The sequence below is a fragment of the Furipterus horrens genome, unplaced genomic scaffold, assembly GCF_987537825.1.
Source record: "Furipterus horrens unplaced genomic scaffold, mFurHor1.1.pri manual_scaffold_4, whole genome shotgun sequence".
Taxonomy (NCBI): domain Eukaryota; kingdom Metazoa; phylum Chordata; class Mammalia; order Chiroptera; family Furipteridae; genus Furipterus; species Furipterus horrens.
Window position 1 is genome coordinate 64275444 of NW_028327174.1, and position 22179 is coordinate 64297622.

Sequence of the window (22179 nt, forward strand, 5' to 3'; positions counted from 1 at the left end):
GAAAAATCCAATAAACCCTATACAGACCTGATTCCTCTGGGTATATAATGGTTATCATGCAGATAATTGATGTACGCAACTTTCTAGAAATTTTTATACAAATTTTTAATTTTAGAATAGTTCTCAGTTTATAAAAAATTAATGATGATAGTACAGAGAGTTTCAATATACTCTACACCTTATTTTCCCTTAAAAGAAGTGGGGTGGGGGCTTTAGTGTGGTACATTTGTCACAATTAATGAATAATATTGATAACTATTATAAACTAAAGTATATATTTTATTCAAATTTCCTTCATTTTTTACCTACTGTTAGTTTGTTTTCTTCTGTTTCAGGATCCCACCCAGGATAACACACTGCGCTTAGTTGTCATGGCACCTCAGGCTCCTCACAGCTGATAGTTTCTCAGACTTTCCTGGTTTTGATGACCTGCAGAGTTTTGAGGAGTGCTGTCAGGTATTTTATGAAATGTCCCTTGACTGGAATTTGTCTGATGTCTTTTCTCATGATTAGGCTGGGATTGTGTATTATTTGGAAGAAGACCGAAGAGGTTAAGTGCTCTTCTCAGCATACCACATGAAAGATGCCTACTAGCAACATGACTTGTCACTGCTGACCATCCCCTGGCTGAGATGGTGTTTGGCAGGCTTCTCTGCTAGAGAGTTACTCTTTTTTCCACTTTGTATACTATGATCTTTGCAAGGAAGTCCCTACGTGCAGATCACACTTTAAAAGGGAGGGGAGTTATGTCTCACCTCTCTATAGACTGTTTTGACAAGTAGAAGAGGGCAGGATTATGTCTTAAGAGAGAAGAGAAATAGTTTGATAAGATAAATAAAATTCACTTTACCCTTTGGGAGATTATATACTAGTTGTGGGAACTCTTAGAATGATAGTCTCAAAAAATAATTGGTGCTTCATCCTCTAAGACGTTTCCAAGTGAGAAGTACTCTATGGTTTTCCTTCTCATTGGAAACAAGCTGTTAGCCCTTATGCTTTTACCATCTTTTATAAATCTGCCTTATTCTTGAAGGAAGTGGATATTTGTTTGTTAAAACATATAAATGTGGTACATGGGTGTAATATTTCCAAACCTGATCAATTTGTTTCCAAACTTTCTCACATGTAAACAAAATGCAGAGAAACGAAGTGCAACTTGAGAATTTACTGTTGCTATAACCCGAGTGAATGACCCAAAATACAAAGAAGAAAGTCAACCGACTCTCCTGTCACACACTTTCCAAGACCTTATGATTGAAGAGAATCCTAACATAAATAATGCATGGTCAATAACACAGTACACCAAATTGCATTTAAAATATTCATGTAATTCTTTAAAAAATAAAACTACCAATTGGAATTCAGACTGAGGCTTCGTAACTTCAGAAGGGCTATAATATATAAATGGTTCTGAGCATCTCTGAAATGAATTTACAGAAGAATCTTCTGTAGGTTTCTGTTTTTCTGGATCACTTCAGCATAGTTTCTGAAAATATTAGATAATGCAGTGTGTTTGGCTCAGATATGGTGGGTTTGTCTTCAAGCACTCTGTTGTGACTTTATAGAGGATAGCTTCTCCTTCATTCTTCAAACATAGAGACATAATTTTCTAGACCAGCATAGAAATAGCTTTGGGTATAAATTTGGAGCTCAGATAAGTCAACTGTTTTAGAGCTTGTTTGGTCTGATTTCTGCTTTAAGGAAAAGTCTTTTCAAAATGTTTGGATAAAAATGTATTAACAGGAAAGTAACAAGAACACAGGATTTTAATAAACAGTGTTCTTAAAAGTCCCCATTTAAAAATGAAAAGCAAATTCCCTAAAAATGGATTCAAAACCAATGCATCTCAGTTGTCATTAATAAATACATGTCCCTGAGAAATCAAATTATATAAATGTTTATGCAGAAAAACCTAGAGATTTTAAAAAATTTATGAGCATAATTAAATCATCAAGAAAGTTTTCTGAGTACTGTAAACGAAAATAAAGCACTGATCTTACCATAGATCAACAAAATGTTTCAACATAAAGAAAATTAAATTTTGCCTAAATAAGTCAACATAACAAAATTCACCGTGCTCTTAATATCAAAAATTCTCAACTATGAAAGGTATAACAGATATTTATATTCATCACTGATATATTTTTTAGGGCAACAATTGAGTTCACACTAATCTAAACCTTAGTAAATTCATATGTCTTATAAACTAAATAACTGTAAATCCAAGGGCATGAATATACAAGTAATGGATAAATTAAAAATACATGCACCAAAATGTCTTTTTGGAACTCAGAATTGGCCTGTTTGGTCTGCCACAATGAGTTATACTTAACAAAGCAAGAAAAGTAACATTATTAGTTAACAGACTGAGTTTGAAGACACCCAAACAGTTGTTTTTCAAGTTGCACAGCACATTCTGAGTCATAGATACTAAATGAGTAAGTCAAATCTGGACCATATTTTGGTATGAGCAGAAAAGATACCATATTGTTCAGGGCTAGTGCTGTTTTTAAAAATAAACATTCATGTAAACCTATCACATCAGTAAAAAATTAACTGAATTCAACTACCCAAAAACTCTAGTTTGCTTTTTATAATTTGTTTTTAGAGATAAGTTTTTTTTTTTTTTTTTTTAAGTATTAGATATTTTTTAATCAGGGTGGTTTCAAACCTTGAAGTTTAATACAATCCTTTACAGCATTTGCTCAACATGCAATGAACTATACTATTTCCAAGCAGTCTGATTTCTGAACAGTATCTATGCTTTCATATTTTTAAGTTAACCTTGGTACTTACCAATTGGAAAAAAAGCTTTACATTAACAAAATCATCATGCAGAAATATGGCACTTTTCAGCTTCCGGCCTAGATGGAGGTGTAGGTGGACACACTTCACCTCCTTGCACAACCATAAGAAGGATCACAACTAACCTCAAAACAAAAAACAACCAGAAATGTCAGAAAATGGAACTGTATGGAATTCTGACAAGCAAGGAATTAAGAAGAAATACTCATTTGGATGGGTAGGAGGAGCAGAGATGGGAAGCCTGGGTAGAGGGGATGCAGTGTAGCAGAGGCAAGGCAGCAGTGGCAAGGCAGTGTTGGCGGCCAACAGAAAGGGCGGTCCTACATTCACTTGTGGCAGGTAAAAGCCAGGAGGGACACCTGGGAGTGATCCGAGCCCCAGGCTAGATCATGCAGCTCATGGTTACCGTGCCAGCAAAATAAAGCCTCATAGCTTCTGTCTGTGAAACCCAGTGGGGGTTGGGGTAGTGGAAGAAACTGCCTGTCTTTCAATAGAGTCCATTTAGAGAGCCCCCATGGTCTTAGAAGGTAGCAAACCCACCCACTCTGGGAAACATCACCAGAGCAACAGTTAGAAGAGTGCCAATGGCAAAGGGGGAGTGGGTAAAGTGATTAGAAAAGTGGTGAGTACCCAGCAAGTGGAATTGTTTTCTCTCTGACTTCTCCCCCACACACAGCACCACAAGGTGGTGAAATGGGTCGCCCGGCACTGACAAATACCTAAGGCTCTGGCCCTTACAATGTAACAGGTGTGAGAGCTCTACCTAAGACACAGAAGCAAAATAGGGAGGCTGTCAGATTGAGAATACAAAGAAGTATGGCCCAAATGAAAGAACAGATCAAAACCTCAGAAAAAGAACTAAGCAAAAAGATAGTCAACCTATTTGATGTAGAGTTCAAAACACTGGTGATAATGATGCTCATAGAAATGATAAGAGTTGGCCACAAAATAAAGGAAGAAGTGAGAGTTATACAAATTGAAATGGAGAAAAAGATATAGGTAACCAACAGTGATGGGAAGGGGGCTGGGATTCAAATCAACAATTTGGAACAAAGTGAAGAAATAAACATTCACCCAGAACAGAAAGAGGAAACAAGAATTGAAAAAATGAGGAGAGAATAAGACGACTCTGGGACAACTTTAAATGTACCAACATCCGAATCAAAAAATTGAAAAATTATTTGAAAAAATAATGAAAGAAAACTTCCCTAATTTGGCAAAGGAAATAGATGTACAACTCCAGGAAGCACAGACGGTCCCAAACAAGTTGGACCCAAAGAGTACCACACCAAGACACATCATAATTAAAATGCCAAAGGCTAAAGATAAAGACAGAGCCTTAAAAACAGCAAGAGAAAAGAAGAGAGTTACCTACAAAGGAGTTTCCATAAGACTATCAGCTAATTCCTCCAAAGATACTTTGCAAGCAAGAAGGAACTGGTAAGAAGTAGTCAAAGTGATAAAAAGCAAGGACCTATAACCAAGATTGTTCTATCCAGCAAAGCTATCATTTACAATTGAAGGGCACATAAAAGTGCTTCCCAGACAAGGTAAAGCTAAAGAAGTTCATTATCACCCAGTCACTATTTTATGAAATGTTAAAGGGACTTATTTAAGAAAAAGAAGAAGATAAAAACTATGAACATTAAAATGATAACAATCTCACAGCTATCAATACTGAACCTAAAAACCAAAAACGAAAAACAAAGTAAACAACTAGAACATGAACAGAATCATAGACAGGGAGATTATATGAAGGGTTGTCAGTTAGGAGGGTAAAGGAAGAATGAGGGCGAAAGGTACAGGGATTAAGGAGCATAATTGGTGGGTACAGAGTGGACAGGGTGATGCTGAGAGTGGTAGAGAAAATGGAGAAGCCAAAGAACATATATACACAATATATAGACATGAACTACGGGGGGATTCCTGGAGGGAAGGGAGTGCTGGGCAGAAGGGGCAAAGGGGAAAAATTGGGACACCTGTAATAGCATACAGTGTAAATACAATACACTTTAGAAAAGGAAATATGGTACTTATCAAAGGAATTGGATATTACTTAAGGATTAAGCCTACTAATATTCTTAAGACTTGAGAATTTGGAAAATGTCAGAACCTGAATTTTCAGTAGGAAATTAGTTAGGATTTTATACATAGGGGTCTTTGAATGATTTGTTAAGGTCAGACAGCATGTTGAGATCATACAGGTATTCTTGGGATAGCTTTCAATTTTGAACATAAATTTTGAGGGAACTGAAGATGTCAGTGCATCTTACATATACAACTCAATCATATTTAATGACTATTTGGGCATGAACAAATAAAGGCAAAGTATAGTATACTGATGGATAAAGACAATGAGTAATAATAATGTGTTTTACAGACATTGACTTCAAATGAGTTTTTGCTCCTTGCTATAATGTGAGCTGGGTGAATCACTTGACTCCTAAGACACAATTTCATCACCCATAAAATATATGTTTTATAGGATTCTTAGGATTAAATGACATGATAACAAGTGGAAAGTGCTTGACTCAGTGCTTGGCACCTATTCTACAGTCCTAGATGTATCACTGTGAAGTGATTAAGTTTTGCTTGTTTGTATTCACCTGTAGGTGGAATGCTCATTGAAGGCAGTCTTTTCATCTCTGTATTCCTAGGCCTGTATCTGCAGATTATCAAATCCTAAAATTGGTGGCTAAAGCATGATGAGTGAACACTGCAAATTCAAATAGTTAAAAGTACCTTTTTAGACCACTTCTCTCATATATTTAAGCTTTTGAGGCAGAAAAGACAAGAAATAAGCCAGCAGCATATTTTTTCTTCCACTAAAATAACCTCATACCCTTCCATCAAAAATTTCCTTCCCTAATTTTTGTCTTTATGACAGTTAACCCCTCTACTTTCTTCAAGTGGAAAGGGCAGTAATAAACTCATCTACTGTTAAATAATGAATGGGTTAACAATGACATCAAGAAAGAAATCAAAACGTTTCTGGAAACAAATGATAATGAACGCACAACAACCCAAAACCTTTGGGATACAGTGAAAGCAGTCCTGAGAGGAAAGTTCATAGCAATACAGGCAGGATAGAAGAACCACTGACAAAAAAACTAACCCTACAGCTACAAGAACTAGAGGAACAATAAAAAACAAAGCCCAGAGCAAGTAGAAGGAAGGAAATTATCAAGATCAGAGGAGAATTAAATGACGGAGAGACTAAACAAACAATTCAAAAGATCAACAAAAGTAGGAGTTGGTACTTTGAAAAGATAAACAAAATTGACAAGCTTTTAACCAGGATCATCAAGAAAAAGAGAAAGAGGACCCAAATAAATAAAATCAGAAATGAAAGAGGAGAAATCACAACAGATATCACAGAAATACAAAGGACTATAAGAAATTATTATGAACAACTGTATCACAAGAAATTTGAAAACCTAAACGAAATGGACAAATTTCTAGAAACATATAATCTTCCAAAACTGAATCAAGAGGAAGCAGAAAGCCCGAACAGACCAATAACAAATAGTGAAATTGAAGCAGTAATCAAAAAACTCCTGGCACACAAAAGCCCTGGACTGGATGGCTTCACTGGTGAATTTTACAAAACATTTAGGAAAGAACTAACTCATATCCGTCTCAGATTATTCCAAAAAACCCAAGAAGAAAGAAGACTTGCAAACTCATTCTATGAAACCAGTATTACCCTAATTCCAAAACCAGGTCAAGACACAACAAAGAAAGAAAACCACAGGCCATATCGCTGATGAACATAGATGCTAAAATCCTCAACAAAATATTGGCAAACTGGATCCAGCAACATTAAAAAGATCATACATCATGATCAAGTGGGATTCATCCCAGGGATGCAAGGATGGTTTAATATTCTCAAATCAATAAATGTAATATACCACATAAACAAAATGAAAGGCAAAAACCACAGGATCATATCGATAGATACAGAAAAAGCATTTGATAAAGTACAACACCCATTTATGATGAAAACGCTCAGCAAAATGGGAATAGAGGGAGCATACCTCAACATAATAAAGGCCATATATGAGAAACCTGAAGCCAACATCATACTTAATGGGAAAAACAGAGAACATTCCCTCTGGGGTCAGGAACAAGACAAAGATGTCCACTCTCTCCACTCCTATTCAACATAGTCTTGGAAGTTCTAGCCATAGCAATCAGACAGGAAAAAGAAATAAAAGGCATCCAAATTGGAAAAAAGGAAGTAAAACTGTCATTATTTGCAGATGACATGATAGTGTACATAGAAAAGCCTATAGACTCCATGAAAATACTATTCAACGTAATAAGTTAATTTGGCAAAATAGCAGGGTACAATGTAAATATTCAGAAATCAAAGGCATTTCTGTACACCAACAATAAAATATCAAAGACAGAGACAAATAAGAATACCATTTACTATAGCAGCAAGAAAAATAAAGTACCCAGGAATAAACCTAACCAAGGAGGTAAAAGACCTATACTCGAAAAACTACATAACACTGAAGAAAGAAATTAAGGAAGATACAAATAAATGAAAGCATATACCATGTTCATGGATGGGAAGAATCAACATCATTAAAATGTTCATACTACCCAAAGCAATTTATAGATTCAATGCAATCCCTATTAAAATAACCAATGACATATTTCACAGACCTAAAACAAATATTTCAAAAATTTATATGGAACCAAAAAACAGACCAAATAGCCACAGCAATCTTGAGGAAAAAGAACACAGTAGGAGGAATCACAATACCTGATATCAAACTATACTACAAGGCCACTGTAATCAAAATAGTCTGGCACTGGCATAAGAACGAACATATAGATCGATGGAACAAAATGGAGAACCCAGAAATAAACCCAGGTCTATATGATCAACTATATTTGACAAAGGGGGAAGGAACATAAAATGGAGTGAAAAAAACCTCTTCAACAAATGGTATTGGGAGAACTAAACAGGGACATGCAAAAAAATGGAACTAGACCACTAACTTACATCATACACCAGAATAAACTCAAGATGAATCAAAGATTTAAATGTAAGCCTTGGCACCATAAAAGTCCTAGAGGAAAACATAGGCAGGAAATTTTCAGATAATACATGTAGCATCATTTTCACTGATATATCTCCTAAGGCAAGGGAAATAAAGGAGAATAAACAAATGGGACTACATCAAACTAAAGAGTTTCTGCTCAGCAAAAGGAAACATCAGCAAGATGAAAAGGTAACCAACCATATGAGAAAATATATTTGCCAATGATACTTCAGACAAGGGGTTGATCTCCAAAATATATAAAGAACTTATACAACTCAACACCAAGAAGACAGAAAACCCAATTAATAAATGGGCAAAGGACTTGAACAAACACTTCTCCAAAGAGGACATACAGAGGGCCCAAAAACATATGAAAGAATGCTCAACATCACTAACCATCAGAGAGATGCAAATAAAAACCACAATGAGATACCACCTCACACCAGTCAGAATGACCATCATTAACAAATCAAGAAACAACAAGTGCTGGTGAGGATGTGGAGAAAATGGAACCCTAGTGCACTGTTGGTGGGAATGCAGACTGGTGCAGCCACTATGGAAAACAGTATGAAATTTCCTCAAAAAACTAAAAATGGAACTGCCTTTTGAACTAGCAATTCCATTGCTAGGATTATATCAGAAGAATCCTGAAATACCAATCCAAAAGAACCTGTGCACCCCTATGTTCATAGCAGCACTATTTACAACAGCCAAGTGCTGGAAACAACCTAAGTGTCCATCTGTAGATGAGTGGATCAAAAAACTGTGGTACATTTACACAATGGAGTACTATGTAGCAGAAAGAAAGGAGGAACTTCAACCATTTGCAACAACATGGATGGAACTAGAGAGAATTATCTTTAGCGAAATAAGCCAAGCAATGAAAGAAAAATACCTTATGCTATCACCTATTACAGGAGACTAATGAACAACACAAACAAATGAGCAAAATTGAACCAGAGGTATGTAAACAAGTAGACTAACAGTGACAAGGGGGGAGTGGGAGGGAGCAAAGGGGGTAAGAAGGGGAAGGGTCTAGTTAAAGAACATGTATAAATGACCCATGGACATGGACAACTAGGTGGGGACTGACTGTGGGAGAAGGGGTGGGCAGGGTGCAGGGAAGAAATAGGGAAAAGTGTGGGACAACTTTAATAGAAAAACAAACAAACAAAAATTTTTAGTGGGGGAAAAAAAGAAAATAGAAAGAATGAAAATTCAATTTTAGTGAATACTAGAAGGACAAGGATTTTCCATCACACTATATTTTTCTCCTTACCTGATCCCTCCGGAATTTGACATTCTAAAGACAATGACATATGGTTCTTTGCATAAAACTAATAAGACCAGTTGTTTATAGAGGTTTTGTTGACCAAGACTTTGACTGGAATGCCATGCCTAAAGGAGTCATGCTTGGGCTCTGGTTGTTACCAAAATGCCCGGAGGAACTAGGATTGACTTTCAAAGGTAATAAAATTCCAGGAGAAAAAATGTCTGGTACCTTGATTGGTTGTGCAGTCCATGGCAATCTCTCCAGGGAAGAAACGAAGGCTGCTTTCCTGAAAGATGGCTAGAAGGAACCTTAAGGCACAAAGAAAAACCTGAAGGACTTGGAAAAAACAGGTGTTTACAGGCAAGGCTGAATGGCAGGTATGTGGCTCAGCTCTTGTTCCCGGAATGGCAGACTGAAAACCACCCTAAAGTTTCCTAATGTAAGTTCCAGCAAAGCAGAACTAAAGATCATATGTGATCATTTGCTGCTCTTGTAGTGTTTATGCAAATGAACAGGATAAATTAAAAATGGACTCAATGCTGTCCCTTTCATGACAAGGAGGGTAATCTTAAGGAGAAAAATTGTGATTCAAGGAAAGTCACAACGCTCGGTGGTAGACTATAAAATAGTGCTGCTAACTGTCTTTAAAGTTTCTTTTCATGTAAAGTTTGTTTTCATTTGAAAGTTAAACTAGGTCTGTGGCATCATCAAAGACGCTTAATTTACAGGCAAGAAGAATGTCAAATACCTTGCAACTGGATGTCTTTCCAATAAGACAGTCTTACAGATTTAGAGACTGGTTTATGGGTTATGTTGCATAAATTAACATGTGTTTTCTGTTTTCGAGTGATTGTCTGTACATATAGGCCTCACTTAATCCTGTCTGCAATCCTGCCTCCTGAGACTCAACGGTGTGGCTGAACTAAGTGGCTGGAATACAACAAGGATGCCAGCCTGTTAAACCAAGAACGCCATTGTCCGGGAACAGCCAGCTGACCTGGAGTCTGCATGATCCTTCCCCATGTGGGAAGGCCACCCTCCCTTCCACACCCCCACTCTTACTATGGATTTCTGGACCCAAGGGTAGGTAGGATGATGACCATGCCCAGCTTGAAGCAGCTAGAGGAGCAAGAGACCGTCACCCATTGTCCTTTATACGATTATAAAGGGTCTTAAGTCTGAGAGGGGGAAATTGTTATTTTTTGTTATAAAAAATTAATTAATTAATTAATCATTTTTAAAAGAATATGGCAAAGGGTGAAGCCAGCAAGCTTGTATGCACAACCCATGGACATGAAGTGGGGGGGTGGGGGGGGAGATTGCTGGTGGAGGGGTGTACTGGGTGGAAGGGAGCAAGGGGGAAAAAATTGAAACAATATAATCAATAAACTATACTTAAAAAATAAAATAAAATAAACTCATCTAGTCACAGCCAAAGCAGAAAGTACCTAAGAAATTGAGCAGGAATTATCTCCTATGAGTCAAATGTCCAGCAAGTGGTCTTGTTCCTTAAAATATATTCATTGATCACCTATCATGTGTCAGATATTGCTATAGTGATAAGTAAAAGAATCTCTACTCAGGAAATTAAAAATTTAAGAATGTATGCATTAAGCTAGACTGTAGTCTGCCTAAGAGTTATTTGGGGTACTTGTTAAAAACATAGATTCTTAGGTTCCCCCTCAGATGACTAGGAGTGAAATTTCTGGATCTGGGTCCCAGAAGTTTGGCCAGCTTGTCTCCTGAGCCTCTCAAGTTCAGTGCTGTTGTTTATACTGTGCTGCTTGTCGGAAAAAATATCCTCCACTTGCCATCACCCTGCCTCCTCATCCTTCACAGTTCTGCTCCAATGCTACCTCCTCTAGCAACTTCTCCTGATCGTCCCATGTCCCCCAGAGGGCAATTCCTTCTTTCTCTGATACTTTGCTTACCTTGTACCCATTAAAAAAAAATTTTTGTTTGTTTTAGAGAAAGGAGAAAGAGAGGGAGAGAAACATCACTGTGTGGTTGCCTCTCACTCGCACCCTCAACTGGGGACCTGACATGCAACCTAGTTATGTGCCCTGACTGGGAATTGAACCAGCGACACTTGGTTCGCAGGCCGATGCTCAATCCACTCAGCCACACCACCCAGGGTTCCTTGTACCCATTCTTATCGATGACAAACTTACCTGCTGTGTGATTTATTGGTTTACAGTAGTCCCTCTCTATCTTGCGGTTCACTTATTGTGGCCTCACTGTATCGCAGGATTTTAAAAAATATTATATTTAATTATTTATCGCGGATTTTTTGCTATATCATGGGATTTTGCGGTACTGTATACATATGTTGTTAAAGTTATGTAGGTTTAAGAGTGTACAATAAATGTAAGGTTCCAACTTTGCGGGGGCATCTAGAATGGAATACAGTCCCTCACTTATCGCGGGTATTACGTTCTAGACCCCTACCCCCGCGATAGGTGAAAATCCACAAAGTGGAAACCCTACATTTATTTTAGTATTTATATATATTTTAAGGCTTTATAAATCCTTCCCCCACACTTATAAAGCATTCCCAGTCCCTTATTAACCTTTCCCACTTCCTTATTAACCTTTTCCACACTTTTATAAATACTACTTACGTTCTTAAACTTATTCTACACTCTTAAACCTATGTAACTTTAACATACTTAATATAGTACCGCAAAATCCCGCAATATAGCGAATAATCCACGATAAATAATTAAATATAATATTTTTAAAAATCCTGTGATACAGTGAGGCTGCGATAAGTGAACTGCAATATAGAGAGGGACTAGTGTACACATATGCTTCCAGAAAATGGGTCCTGTTCATCTCTGCAACCACGTCCCTACCATGGAGCTTCTATGCAGTGGATGGTCAGGAAACATTTACAAAATTATAAATGGAAAAATTGTAAAGCTCCCTGATAAAGCTAGGAATGTCCTTAATCAGAGATAGGCAAGAGTGAAAAACAAAATCTATTTAAATTCATCCTGTTGAAAGCATAGTGACCCAACACAGTCCAATGCCCCAAACTTCAGGGTTTTGACAAGCCATAGAATTTTATGCTCATTTTAAAATTCCCTACAATATGTCTTCAGCTGCAATTTGTAACTTTTAATCCAATGTAAAAAAAAAAAAATCTTTATTTTCTAAATCTACCCATAAGACCTGTTCAGTCTGATTTAACTCTAATAAATACTTTCTTGGAAACTAAAACTAGAATCTAATTTATAACTTAAGGATATAGTACATTCAGGATATGACATATTTGAAGTAAAACATTTTCTGGGTCACACTATATTTAATTGAAAGTAATAACTTAACTCCTTGAATATGTGTGTAAGAGATGATAAGAATTAAAGAAAAGACAAGCATAGAGGATCAGTAAAGATTGTGAGCCAGCTCAATTATTACTTCATTGCCAGGTGTGTTTGTGTCCTCTATACCTTTCATTTTCTATTCTGTTACTATAAAAGTTTGTGCCAGAATATATCTAAAATAAATATATCACATAATCTTAATTTTTCTGTAATTATACTAAATAACCTCTTTAAAGGATACCAGTATAAAATGTTTACTTCCTTTGATAGTTTTGAACTTAAAGATAATTATTTAAAAATCACTGTATTTTTCATGCACAATTTACAATGAACATTATCTTATTATGTATACTACAAAAAAGTTGCATGCCATTAAGTCTTATTTGATAATCATTTGTTAACAAGACTTCTTCAAAAGTATTACCTTTTCTATATACTTCATGAATGTTGTTCTCAATCTTCCAAGTGGTCAAGCCAGAAAATGGGGTGCCAACCTAGCTTCCTCCTTCACCATCCATCCAATCCATACATTCATACAACCATCCATCCATCCATCCAAATCAAGGTCTCATATCTCTAACGGCTCTCTCCTCTCTCCTTTGCCCAGTTATGCCGCTCTAGCTCAAAGCGTCAAGTCTGCTTTGTCTCCCCTTTTCTCAGCTGTGGACAATAATCTTTCTAACTTCCCCTCTGAAAAGCCTTCCATTATTTTCTACTGCCAAAGGCATACAAAGCTGTATTCTTCAGCAAGGTACACATGATCTTTTATGATCTGCCTCCCTGGCCAAATAAAAATTTGGCTGTAACCCCTCTGACAATACTGTACTTGCTGTACTGCCTGTCCTTTCTGAAACTGGTCATGTGTTGTCATTCCTCCTTAGACTGTTTCCATATTACCCTTGTCCCTAGAACCTTATCCAACTGATAAATTCCTATTTTATCCATTATATCTGAGCTTACACATTATTCCCCCCACACCAATTATCTAATTGTAGTTTAATTTCTGTTAAGTTTGCTTTTGTGTCTGTCTTCTCTCTAGATTAAACACATTGTGGGCAGGAGCATGTCTTTTCATCTACATTGCCCCTGTGTCAAAAGAAGTGCCTTGCATAAGGAAGACAGACAGTAATATGGGTTGAATAAATGAATAATTGTCTACTTAGCCCATGCCTAAGACTGATCCTGCTCAAAGCTGAGCCAGAAACTATAAAAACATTACAATGTATAATAAGTGGGAATACAAGCAGACGTAACAGTCATCTCTGTCTTTCTCTCCTCTCCTCGCTGATTCTGCAGTGGGAGCTTTGATGAAGACATTTTATGTCTACAAGTTTAAGAAGGGAAGAAACTATGATTATTTGGAATAACTTAAAGAGGGTCTGCCCACAGAGGAACATTCATTCAAGCTCTATCAGTCCCTGGAGACCCCTCTGACCAAAAGAAGCATTGCTCGCCTGGCATGAATATTTCACTCACCCATCTATATTTCCTCTCACTAGTGATGCTTTTGAGATTTATTTATACCCATTCTGTGCTATGGAGGATTTGCTGTAGCTGATATATAAGGTCAGTTTCTTTATCTAAAAAATTATAATTACCTTCCCTTTTTCTCTGTTATGAAGTTCAAATGTGATAAAGTGAAACTACTTTGAGAACCATAAAAACATGAAGTAAATTGAATTAATTATTATTAGCATATGTTAATTCATTTATTTTCTATTTGTTTCTGAACTGAGTTTAGCTGATTTGATGAAACCAGGTTTTTGATTAGGAGAAACAAGATTCAGATGATTTGGTTATTGGTTCCCTGATCTGGCTGCTCATTAGATGCCCTGGCCCACCTCTGATGTGGGAAGTCTGGGGCCCAGGAGAAAAGCCTGGGAACCTGCATTTAATAAAGCTTCTGTTTTGGGAGGGGGACTCCAATAATCAGCTAGGTTGAAAATCGCTGTTTTAGGTTTATATCCTTTAAGAAGGTGTTCTTCAAAGTAAAAGCATGTACACATCTGGGCCATGGACAGACTGAATTAAAATGTTGATGCTAACCATGCCTCCACCATTCTTCTTGACTATGTAATTATGGGAGCTCAACTGGGAGTGATGCTACAGGCGAGGGGCATTTAAAAGGGGGGAAAAAGTGACTGCCTCATCAACTCCACAGTCCCACCTCTAGAGACAAGAACCTTGGGCTTGCCCTGAATATTATAATTCAGCTATTTTAAGTCTTCTCTCCTGACCCTTCTCGCAGTCAAACACACAGCCCAATCAAGAAACTGATAAAATTGCTGAGAACCTTATAACTATTTATGTAACTCTGTTTTCATGATAGAATATGTGCCAAGTTCCAAAAACCTTAGTCAAGAGTGAGCTTTAAAAACAGAACTTATTCTTTGATCAGAAACTGTCTGTTACCCTAGGAAAAAAATACACATACAGTATTCCTTCACTTATCGCGGGTATTACATACTAGACCCCCCCGCAAAGTAGGAACCTTACATTTATTCTACACTCTTAAACCTACGTAACTTTAGCAACGTACGTATACAGTACCGCAAAATCCCTCGATGTAGCAAAAAATCCACAATAAATAATTAAATATAATATTTTTTAAAAATCCCATGATACAGTGAGGCTGTGATAAGTGAACCATGATATAGAGAGGGACTACTGTATTTAGAACAGCCTGTTTTTATTTCTAAACAACTTAGGACAAAAAATTTCTTTTTCTTGAATTTTGTAGACAGAGGGCAGCATGCACAAGCCAACTATACAAGCAAAAGCCTAGGTGCGGATTTTACAGAAAATGTTCTCCTTAAGAAATCTTTGTGTAATGGCCCTTTTAAACTATAAAATACTGTTTAGTTATTTACAGTGGGCTGGCATTTTGCTCACTGAACAAAAAGAAAAGAAAAAAGCATACAATCCATAACATGACTCAGGAAGGTGTCTATTTCTTTGGTTCAGAAATGTATGCACGTGATGTCACCTGGCTTTGGAAAGGGTTTATGCCAGGACACTCCTTTGTTAAAAATGGTAACTGAGACCTGACTGGTGTGGCTCAGTCGGGCAGCATCCCACAAATCGAAAGGTCGCCGGTTTGATTTGGGTCAAGGCACATGCCTGGGTTGCAGGCCGGGTCCCCAGATGGGGGCACATGAGAAGCAGCTCAAACATCAATGTTTCCCTCTCTTTCTCCCTCCATTCCCCTCTTTCTAAAAGTAAATACATGAAGTCTTAAAGAATAAAAATAAAAATGGTAATTGATCTTGTTGTGTTCTGCCGTTATGCAAATCCAAGGAATGTACTGCCAAAGTGATTTATGTTAGTGCGGTTGAAAGACAATTAAAAATTTAATCTTCAGCAGATCATTTAAAAATTGCCCCTCTATGGCTGCCAATGCCTTATAATGGTGATGCATATTGAACAGTCATTGGGTTGGTCTCCTTTTATTAGAAATGATATTGCACTTAAATCCAATGTGCCCAATTGCCAAACAAAATTAAGTTAGCAGACTTGAAAAGATACTGATTTGAAATCTTATTTGGTTCTCTAAAGAAGTTTCTTCCCATATTTGTGTTTTGGTTAACACAGCTACTCTTGGACTAGAGGGTAACAAATCTGTAGTTCTCTTGCGCAGGGACAACGGCTAGATGGCATCCTGTTTCCAGGGAAGATGTGCTCCTACAGATAGGAGCACTGACTGAATCAGTGTTAATGTGGTCATTACAACACAGTTTCCATGGCGATCTGTCTCTGATATCATAGTATGATAAGTGCTCTTCAAATCCCCTGATTAGTTTCCAGCTGTGGACCCTTCCAGCTATGCTACCATTCACACGACAGCTGGTCAGTCCTCCAGGCTGTGGTGAAGGTCCTTCATTAACGCCCAAAAGGTTCCACCCCCACTAATGTCCTGCTGATTCTGAGCTACCATGAGTTACCAACACTAGAGAACAAAATGAGGAGGGTTCTTCTAAGGTGGTTGTCAAGGTTTTTTCCAACTTGTTGAGCCTCAGAGCCCATTCTAGCTCTCTTATTTTACAGGTGAAAAATAGGAACCAGTGTGGTTAACATTTAGAGTAATCTTTCTAACAATTTGGAAAACAACTTTAAGTAATTGGAATTAAAATTAAAATTCACCTAAGCTATTTTTATAAAAGAGAGAATGCTAATGTTTTTTCTTTTGGAGGTAACAATAGGTATTTCCATAATTACATTCAAGAAACAATAGGATAGACAAAGTAAAGCAGATTTCCTTCCTACATAAATTTTCACTGATTTCCATGAGAATCTGTGGAAAGGGAGATGGTAAATAAAAATGTTTCCTAAACAATTTTTCTCTTCTCATACAGCACTCTTGAGATCTAGAAATCTGCAGAATACATTTGGCATGGAGTGAATATATAATTTATTACCCAATTAGGAAAATTTTGAGAGTGAAAGAAGATACCATTAATATTTATGCTGAGAGAACAGGCATAAAGTGAGACTGACCCAGATAGGATGTATGGTCATCAGATAGAAGCATAAAACAAAACAAAACAAAACATTTTGAGAGCTAGAGATAACAGAAAGGTAGTCATAATTCTGATCCCCAACTTGAAGGCTATAATATATAAAAACGATGAGTACTGTTCTGTGTTGCTCTAGAAAGCAATAATAATAACGATAATAATGACAGCAACAATAATAGAGGAGGAGGAAGGGGAAATCACAGAAAGAAATATTTTTATACAATGTAAAAAAGAATTTTCTAGCAATTACAGCCATCCAAAATGGAAATAAATTCTGTTGGGAAGATGTAGCTCCTCCCTCCATCCCAAGAGGTATTCAAACAAAGGCTAGATATTAACCAGTGAGGAATGCTACGTGAATTAGGAGTACATGATTTCTGAGAACCAACTAATATTTTTACGATGCTGACTTTAGTAATAGAAAATTATTGTAAAGTCCTGAAACATTACTATAATTCAACCTAAATAAACATGCTTATTTTAAGGAAGGACTCAAAATGTCTTATAATCTAACATTTTGCAAATTAATCATTTGTCCAAAGGCATATGATGAATACACTATGGAACAAATGAAACATCGTCAAATGTGGCCCGGTAGCTCAGCTGTTTGAGTACAGTCCTGATACACCAAGGTTGTGGATTCAATCCCTGGTCAGGGCATATACCAATGAATACATAAGGAAGTGGAACAACAAATCGATGTTTCTCTCACTCTCTCTCTAAAACCGGTAATAAAAAAAAAATTAGAACTTCTGGCCAAGATGGAGGCCTAGACAGACACATTGTGTCTCCTTCCACAACTAAGAAGGAATACAACTACCTCAAAACTAGAGACAACCATTGAGCGTTGGCCTGCGAACCAAGTGTCGCTGGTTCAATTCCCAGTCAGGGCACATGATTAGTTTGCACGTCAGGTACCCAGTTGGGGGCGTGAGTGAGAGGCAACCACACAGTGATGTTTCTCTCCCTCTCTTTCTCCTTTCCCCTCTCTCTAAAAATAAATAAATAAACAAACAAATAAATATAAATAAATTATGAAAACAACAAGAACAATAACAAAAAAACTAGAGACAACCAGAAGTTTCAGAAAATTGAGCTGCATGGAAGTCCAGCAAAGAAAGATATAAAGAAGAAATACTCATTCAGACAAGTATGAGGGGAGGGGCTGTAGTGGAGTGGACACGGTGTGGTGGCGGCAGCAGCAGGCCAGCAGAAAGCGCAGCCACATTTTAAAAAGTCAGGAGGGACACCTGAGGAGCACTCCCAGCACCAGACCAGGCCGTGTGGCTGACAGTCCCAGCGCTGAGGAAAATGAAGCCTCATTGCTTCTGACTGTGCAAACTAGTGGGGGTTGGGGCAGAGGAAGAAACTGCTGGTCTCTCAGCAGAGTCTGTTTGTTTGGAGGGCCCCCATGGTCCTAGAACATCCACAGACCCACCAACTCTGCGAACGACAACCAGGGTAACAGCTGGAGAGGTGCCAGTCCCATAGAGAAGTGGGAAAGTGTCTGGGAAAGGGGCAAGTTCTGAGCAAGTGGCATTGTCCCCTCTTAGACCTCTCCCCCACATGAAGTGCCACAACAAATATCTAAGGCTCCGTCCCTTACAATGTAACAGAAGCGACAGCTCTACCTAAGACATAGAGGCAAACAAACATAGGAGCCTGTCAAGATGAGGAGACAGAGAAATATGGCCCAAAAGGGAGAACTTATCAAGGTTTCAGTGGGAGAACTAAGTGAGGAGGAGATAGCCAACATAACAGATGAGGAGATAGCCAACCTAACAGATGTAGAGTTCAAAACACTGGTGATAAAGATTCTCACAGGCTTGACAGATATGCTTAAGTACAACAGACACATAAGGGAAGAAGTGAAGACTATGTTAAATGAAACAAAGAAAAATCCACACAAAATTAATGGTGAAGGGAAGGAAACCAGTATTCAGATCAATGATTTGGAACATAAGGAAGAAAAAACAGTCAACCAGTACAGTATGAGGAAACAAGAATTGAAAAAAATGAGGAGAGGCTTAGGAACCTCTGGGACAACTTTAAATGTGCCAACATCTGAATCACGGGGGTTCTAGAAAGAGAAGAGGGAGAGCAAGAAATTGAAAAGTTATGTGACAAGATAATGAAGGAAAACTCCCCAAATTTGGTGAAGGAAATAGACATACAAGTCCAGAAAGCACAGAGAGTCCCAAACCAGCTAGACCCAAAAAGGACCACACCAAGACACATCATAATTAAAATGCCAAAGGTTCAAGATAAAGAGAATCTTAAAAGCAGCAAGAGAAAAGTAGAGTTCCCTACAAAGGAGTGCCTATAAGACTATCAGATGATTTCTCGGAAGAAACTTTGCAGGCAAGAAGGGACTGGCAAGAAGTATTCAAAGTGATGAAAAGCAAGGACCTACAGCCAAGATTACTCTCTCCAGTAAAGCTATCACTTAGAATGGAAGGGTAGATAAAGTGCTTCCCAGACAAGGTAAAGCTAAAGGAGTTTATCATCACCAGGCTATTATTGTATGAGGTATCAAAGGGACTTACTTAAGAAAAGGAAGGACAAAGTTATGAACATTAAAATGACAATAAACTTGCAACTATCAACAACTGATTCTAAAAAATAAAAACAAAATCCAACTAAGCAAACCAGAATAGGAATAGAATCATAGGTATGGGGATCATTTGGAGGGTTATCAGAAGGGAGGGGGAAGGAGGAGATATGGGGAAATGATGCAGGGATTAAGAAGCATAACTGGTTGGTACAAAATAGACAGGGGAAGTTAAGAATAATATAGGAAAGGGTGAAGCCAAAGAATTTATATGCACAACCCGTGGACATGAACTAAGGCGGGAAGGGGGATGCTAGGCAGAGGGGAGCAAAGGGATATAGAATTGGGACTACTGTAACAATATAATCAATAAAATATACTAAAAATGGGCCAAGATGGAGGTGTAGACAGACATGCTGTGTCTCCCTCCACAACTAAAAAGGAATACAACTACCCCAAAACTAGAAACAATCAGAAGTTCCAGAAAATCAAACTGCATGGAAGTCCAACATACAACGATATAAAGAAGAAATACTCATCCAGACAGGTGGGAGGGGTGGAGCTGGGGTGGAGAGGACGTGGTGTGGTGGCAGCAGCAGCAGTGGCAACAGCAGGGTGGCAGAAAGCACAGTCACACATTTAAAAAGTCAGGAGGGACACCTGGGGAGCATTCCCAGCTTCTCACAGGACCTTGCAGCTCACGGTCCCAGCACTGGGGAAAATCAAGCCTCATTGCTTCTAATTATGCAGACCAGTGGGGGTTGGGGTGGAAGTAGAAACTGCCAATCTCAGCAGAGTCTGCTTGTTTAAAGGGCCCCCACAGTCCTAGAATGTCCGCAGACTCAACCACTCTGGGAAAGACGACCAGGGCAGCAGCTAGAGGGGCGCCAATCCAGTGCGAAAGTAGGAGAGGTGCTTAGAAAAGGGGCGAGTGCTGAGCAGGTGGCATTGTTCCCTCTCGGACCTCATCCCGACATACAGCGCCATAACATGGATAAAGAAATCCCTAAGGCTCCGCCCCTCACAACGTAACAAGAGGCAAACAAACACAGGAGCCTGTCAGAATGAGGAGACAGCGAAGTATGGCCCAAAGAGGGGAACAGATCAAGGTTCCAGTGGGAGAACTAAGCAACAAGGAGATAGCCAACCTAACAGATGAGGAGATAGACAACATAACAGACACAGAATTCAAAACTCTGGTGATAAAGATGCTTACAGGCTTGATAGATATGCTTGAGTATGGCAAATGCATAAGAGAAGAAGTGAAGGCCATGCTAAGTGAAATGAAGGGAAATCCACACAAAACCAATAATAAAGGGAAGGAAACCGGAGTTCAAATCAATGATTTGGAACATAAGGAAGAAAAAGCCAGTGCAGAATGAGGAAATAAGAATTGAAAAAAATGAGGAAAACTTCCCAAATTTTGTGAAGGAGATGGACATACAGGTCTGAGAAGCACAGAGGGTCCTGGGCGAGCTGGACCCAGAGGGGACTACACCAGGACGCATCATGATTGAAATGCCAATGGTGAAAGATAAAGACAGAGTCCTGGGGGCAGCAAGAGAGAAGTGGAGAGTTGCCTACAGGGGGGTGCCTATAGGACTATCAGCTGATTTCTCAGAGGATACTTTGCAGGCAGGAAGAGACTGGCAAGCAGTATTCAATGTGATGAAAAGCAACCTGCAACCAAGATTACTCTATCCAGCAAAGCTATCATTTGGAATGGAAGGGCAGATGAAGTGCTTCTGAGACAAGGTAAAGCTAAAGGAGTTCATCATCACCAAGCCATTGTTATATGAAATGTCAAAGGGACTTACTTACGAAAAGAAAATCAAAACTATGAACACTAAAATGACAACAAACTCACAACTATCAACAACTGAATCTAAAAATAAAAACAAGATCCAACTAAGCAAACCAGATTAGGAACAGAATTATAGGTCTGGGGATCATTTGGAGGGTTATCAGCTGGGAGGGGGAGGGGGAGAAATGGGGAAATGGTGCAGGGATTAAGAAGCATAATTGGCTGGTACAAAATAGACAGGGGGAAGTTAAGAATAATATAGGAAAGGGTGAAGCCAAAGAACTTATATTCACGAGCCATGGACATGAACTAAGAGGGGTGGGATTGCTGGAGGGTAGGGCGGTACTGGGCAGAGGGGAGCCAAGGGAAGAAAAATTGGAACCACTGTAACTACGTAATCAATAAAATATACTTTATATATATATATATTTTTTTTTTAAAGGGAAAAAATTAAACTACACTCAACACTTTGCCATGAGGCTTTGTTGTCAAAGAGCCTATTGCATTTATGTAAAAATTAATGCTCTCAAAATTCCCAGGGGAAGTTATGTTAAAATTAAAAATTGGTAGGTTCAGACTTAGGTGTAATTTATAGATGAACCAAAATGTAAGGTGGAAGGAATTTTGTAAGTCATTCTAATCCAGTTTGTTTATATCCTTTTAAGGACACTGGCCTAGGGATATAAAGCATCTTGACCAATATCACACAATAAAATCATAATTAGGTATGAACATGTACAGAAGAGTAAAATTATTTTACCTATTCTCACATAACAAAATAGAATATATTTAAAAATTAAGGTATTGAGCTATCTAATTTTATCAAAATAGGTAGTTATACATTTGATT

The 22179-nt window shown here is 38.0% G+C and overlaps 1 protein-coding gene and 1 long non-coding RNA gene across 3 annotated transcripts in view; one reads left to right on the forward strand and one right to left on the reverse strand.

Moving 5' to 3' along the window:
• Positions 1-10259, forward strand: part of LOC150012106 (uncharacterized) — a 46410-nt gene extending 36151 nt beyond the window's left edge. The window contains exons 2-3 of the long non-coding RNA XR_016510701.1: positions 336-456; positions 9983-10259. This is a non-coding gene — a long non-coding RNA (uncharacterized LOC150012106). The remainder of the gene's footprint in view (positions 1-335; positions 457-9982) is intronic.
• GRIP1 (glutamate receptor interacting protein 1) overlaps positions 1-22179 on the reverse strand; it is a 681920-nt gene that overhangs the window by 301690 nt on the left and 358051 nt on the right. The gene's annotated exons all lie outside the window — the stretch shown is intronic.